This window comes from Gossypium arboreum, chromosome 4 (assembly GCF_025698485.1).
Source record: "Gossypium arboreum isolate Shixiya-1 chromosome 4, ASM2569848v2, whole genome shotgun sequence".
In the NCBI taxonomy this organism is placed as follows: Eukaryota; Viridiplantae; Streptophyta; class Magnoliopsida; order Malvales; family Malvaceae; genus Gossypium; species Gossypium arboreum.
In genome coordinates, this window is record NC_069073.1 from 88,684,029 (window position 1) to 88,690,028 (window position 6,000).

A 6,000-nucleotide genomic window follows, 5' to 3' on the forward strand; every position below is an offset into this window, starting at 1 on the left:
ATTATAGCATATATTAAGCTAGTTACCAAGTCCCTTACTTAGCCCATGTCAAAATTTTGAATTGTGTAGTGATTTGAGTATTCGACTGTGGAAGATTTTTGAAGGGGATGATTGTTGTCTTTATGTTTTAATGAATAATTGCAAATGGGTGATGTTTGAGATAGTTTAATGTTGATATAGGTAGTTTGGATGTTATGAAAAATCGGCTTGTGTATTGGTGAATTGCCGAATGTGAACTTAGGTGATATTTGAGTATTGTTTGTGTTTTAAAATGATGGAATCGAGTGGATGCTTTGATTGTGATATGAAAAAAAATTATAAGTTGGATTTAAGGTTGTTAAATTGCCATTGTCATTGCCGAAAATGTGTTTAGTTAAAGAAAAGTTTGGTGTTGGATGTTTTAAATGATTTAAATGGTTATAAATTAAGTTTGAGATAGGTAATATATGTTTTGGGAAAGGTTAATGTTTTTAGGTTGAGTTTGTGTGGCTGGTTCGGTTATAATATGCATGGATAAAAATATAAGTGTATTTGGTTGTTGAATTTAGTTAATGTGTTGTAAGAGATTTGATATCTAAGGTTATTTTGTTGTATCCGAATTGGATAAATAAATAAAAAACGTTCTAATATGTTTATATCGTGGTAGGAGTTATGTTTTGATTTTATTATAATTTGTAATTTGGCACTTTTTCCATGATATAATATTTGGAGTTTTATGTATATTAATTAATGAAATTCGGATATGCAAGGTAATGAGTTAGTAAAATGTTCCATGATGGTTTTAGTCTATTATTTAGGAATAAATGCAATTGTTGATTGTAGCCTTGAAATCTATGTTAAGAATGCAATATGTATTTAATTTATAATAGCATGTTCGAACATGTCATATATGTATATTAGGTTGTATGTGTGATTGTTTATCAAATTATATTCTAGCCATATGAGTTTTGTGCTTGTGCATGAGAGTTATTATACAATGAATATATTCAGCTATAAGATTTAAGGGTTAAATTGTAGGAACTTTGATGATATACATATTCAAATTATTCGGTCATTAGGGTTATATGTATTTTAGTTATGTGGGTTATATGTTAAGGTAAATTACTTAATATGATTAAAAATGTGTATGACCATTTTATATTTGAGCTAAAAGTAACTATAAGCTATATGGCCTATTAAGTTTCTTGTCATATTCGGCCATAAGCTAGCATGATGGGACTTTAATAAGTTAAATTTTGTTTGAATTAGCTCAAGAGTATAGAGAACCAAGGTTGGACAGGGGAAAAGAGAAAGTAGTTGAATAGTCGATCCGAGACTGTTTGAATATATTTGAGGTAAGTTTTAAGTAGTTAAATATATATATGTTTTGATAACGACATGACATATTATAAGAATTAAGTATTACTTGTCATATATGTATATGGCTGAATGGCAATTGTAAGAAGTAAAATATGATATACTTTTATGATTAAATGATGTATGTTCGAATGATATTTGTATCCAATTTGGTGTGATTATGTTATATGAAACTTATTGATTTGAATATCGCACAGTACTATTCGGGCCTTTGAGACTAGCAGGCTATAATGCCGGTGAGATACTATTTGGGCCTTTGAGCCTAGCAGGCTATAATGCCGGTGAAATACCAGTCGGGCCTTTGAGCCTAGTAGGCTATAATGCCGGTGAGATACTATTCGGGCTTCAAGCCTAGCAGGCAAAATGCCGGTGAATGAATTCGGGTTTTTTTAAACCTAGCAGGCTAAATGCCGGTGATTTGATAAAAGTCTAAAACTAAGATACCTCGTGTTAGAACGACAAAATGAATACATTCAACACGTTAAGTTGGCCAGGTACGTATTTTGTATTTATATGTGAGTATGATTTGAATTGAATTATAAGTGTATAATGTGATACATATGTGAATAAATGTTATACCTATATCTATGATCATGATACATTCGGTCAAGGTGTGAAAGTATGTGAAAATATTCGATTTATTGATTTATGCTATATGAATTCAGATTAAGTGAAATGAGAATGTAATTGTGCTTCATGTGCTTGTGTATATTCGGCCAAATGGTAATATATCTAGAAAATGATCTCTTGAGAAATTGGATAATTGATCTATAATTGAGTTTATTTGTTGCATTACTTAAAACTTACTAAGCTTATGAAAGCTTACTCCGTTTGTTATGTTTCCCTATTTTATAGATTGTTGATTACAGTCACCTGCTCGGAGAGGGGATCGTCAGCAATTCGTCACACTATCTATCATTTTGGTACTACTATATTTTGAGCTAGTATGGCATGTATATAATAGACTTAAGTGAATGATATTTTGAGATGTCCTTGTATATAAGCCATGTGAATATGGCAACTTTTGAATGTCCATATAAGTTTGAATTTCTATCTTTGATTGTGTTTGGCTATAAATATAATTGCTAATGAAATTATGTAAATGTGTATGTACTAATGTTGAGTTTCGGATTAGTAACTCTTCATAACCCATTCCAACGACGGATACGGGTTATAGGGGTGCTACACCAAGAGATTTTCTAGGGAACAGGATGACTCATGTTATTTTACCGACTCTATTGATCATGCTACTCAAGATTTTTTTCAGGAAATTGTACACAAGGACATGATGGAACTATGTCTAGCCCAAAGAGAGGGGGTGGATGATGATTCTGAGATAGGAACCGAACTAAACTCCAATGAAACCTCCCCAAAACTAGCAAAATATGAGGGAATTAAGGTAAAAGATGAACTAAAGAAAAAACCCTCTATTGAAGAACCTCCCAAACTGGAACTTAAACAATTGCCGAATCACTTGGAATATGCATTCCTTGGAAATAATTCTACATTACCGGTAATTATTACATCCAACTTGCAACCCAAGGAGAAAGAAGAATTACTCCAAGTATTAAGAGAGCATAAAAGGGTCATAGCTTGAAAAAAATTCTGACATTAAAGGGATCAGCCCTTCTTTTTGTACCCACAAAATTTTAATGGAAGATGAATATAAACCATGCGTGCAAGCCCAAAGGCGACTGAACCCCAACATGAAGGAAGTTGTTAAAGCTAAGGTAATTAAACTCCTAGATGCTGGAATTATTTATCCTATTTGTGACAGTTCTTGGGTGAGTACAGTGCAGGTTGTTCCTAAGAAAGGAGGCATGACTATTATAGCCAATGAGAAGAATGAATTAATCCCAACAAGGATAGTCACAGGTTGGAGAGTGTGCATTCATTATAGGAAGCTAAATGATGCCATGAGAAAAAATCACTTCCCCCTTCCATTCATTGACCAAATGTTGGAAAAATTGTCAGGGCACATGTACTGCTGTTTTTTAGACGGACTCTCTGGCTATTTCCAAATCCCAATAGCTTTTGCAGATCAAGAAAAGACGACATTTACATGTCCATATGGTACATTTGCTTATCGTAGAATGCCTTTTGGATTATGTAATGCTCCTGCTACTTTTCAGCGCTGCATGATGGCCATTTTTTACGAACTCGTAAAAGACGTCATGGAGGTATTTATGGATGATTTCTCAGTTTTTGGTAACTCTTTCCATCTTTGCCTCAAAAATTTAAAACGAGTGTTAATAAGATGTGAGGAAACAAACCTTGTGCTTAACTGGGAAAAATGTCACTTTATGGTTCAAGAAGGTATTGTGTTAGGACATAAAATTTCTAGTAGAAGGATTGAGGTTGATAAATCTAGAATTGAAATCATTGAAAAACTACCTCCCCCTAATTCGGTTAAGGCTATTAGAAGCTTTCTAGGACATGCTGGGTTTTATAGAAGATTTATTAAAGACTTTTCTAAAATAGCTAAGCCTTTGACTAAATTACTAGAAAAAGATGTGCCTTTTAATTTCGATCAGGAGTGTTTAGAAGCATTTAATACTTTAAAGGATAAACTGACAAAAAAACTACACCACCATGGAGAAAGACCTGCTAGCTGTGGTTTTTGCATTCTATAAATTTAGGCCATATTTAATATTGTCTAAAGTTGTCGTTTATACTGATCATTCCGCTCTTCGCCGCCTTTTGACTAAAACTGATGCAAAACCTCGACTTATTCAATGGATCTTATTATTGCAGGAATTTGACTTGGAGATTAAGGATAAGAAATGAGCTGAAAACCTTGCGGCTGACCATCTCTCCAGGCTTGAAAACTCAAGTACCAAAGAGCCAGATGACATTGAAATAAATGATTCATTCCCTGAAGAACAATTTTTTGCTATATCTAATTCTGAGGTACCTTATTTGCAGATATTGCAAATTTTTTAGCTGCTAACATTATCCCAAAAGGGTTGACACATCAGCAAAAGAAGCGATTCTTCACTGATGTGAAAAACTACTTCTGGGAAGACCCTTTTCTTTTCTGTAAATGTGCAGATCAAATCATTAGGAGATGCGTTACAAGGACAGAAGCATTGATAATCTTGGAACATTGTCACTCAGGACTGACTAGATGACATTATGGTGGAAATAAGACCGCACATAAAGTCCTCGACTCATGTTTTTATTGGCCCACTCTATTCAAAGATGCCAACAGGTATGTTACTTCTTGTGACAAATGTCAAAGGACAGGTAATATATCCAAACGTGATGAAATGCCTCAGAAATATATGCTCTCATGTGAAATATTTGACGTTTCGGGTATCGACTTCATGGGTTCATTCCCTTGTTTATTCGGGAATAAATACATCTTAGTAGCTGTTGATTATATGTCTAAATGGGTTGAAGCCCAAGCTTTACCTACTAATGTTGCTAGAGTAGTAGTACGATTCCTTAAGAAACTTTTCTCTCGATTTGGTACACCTATAGCAATTATTAGTGATAGGGGTACTCATTTTTGTAACGCCCAATTTGACAAGACCCTTAAGAAATATGGAGTTCATCACAAAACAGCTACCCTTTATCACCCTTAAACTAGTGGCCAAGTCGAAGTAGCGAACCGAGAGCTTAAATGTATCCTAGAAAAGACAGTAGAATTAAACAGGAAGGATTGAGCGATGAAAGTAGATGATGCTTTATGGGCTTATAGAACTGCTTTTAAGACTCCTATAAAAACATCACCTTACAGACTTGTTTATGGGAAAAGTTGTCATCTACCGTTTGAGTTAGAATACAAGGCATTCTGGGCTATAAAATTTCTAAACCTCGACCCCAAACTTATAGGTGAAAACAGGTTGATGCAGTTGAACGAGTTAGACGAGTGGCGAGCCAATGCATTTGAAAATTTGCGCCTATACAAGGAAGCGATGAAGCGCCGCCATGATGCCCGTTTGAAGCAATGAAGGCAATTTGAAGTTGGAGATCTTGTTCTATTATATAACTCGAGGCTCAAATTGTTTCTTGGAAAGCTTAAATCACAATGGCCAGGTCCTTTCGTAGTTCAAACTATGTTTCCATATGGCATAGTAGAGGTCAGTCATCCACTACAAGGCACTTTTAAGGTAAATGGACATTGTCTCAAAATTTATAACGGTGAGAATTTCAAAGACGATAAAGAGGAGCTACGACTCCATGAAGTTACCTAAATATACCCACAAGGTAGAGTCGAGCTTAGGCTATAAATAAGCGCTTCTCGGGAGGCAACCCGAGCACTAACGGTGTTAACTTCTTTAAATTTTAGTCTTTAACATTTAATTCACTAACTGAGTCACTGAACACAGGATTTCTAGAACCACACGGCTAGACACACGGGCATACCGTAGGCCGTGCACATACCACGGGAGGAAACACGGCCATGCAGTACGACCATTTGAAAACATAGCAAAAATGTTTCCCCAACACGGGAACCAATAAGTTGCCATGGCCGTGCGACGTGGCCGTGGGCAATACTGCCAAATTAACACGGGTGTGTGACACGACCGTGCCCACCGACCCTGGACGAGCCTGTCAAAATAATACAGGCGTGCGCCTACATACACGGGTGTGGGAGAAGTGAACGAAGATTGACACGGCCGTGCAACATGGCTGTGT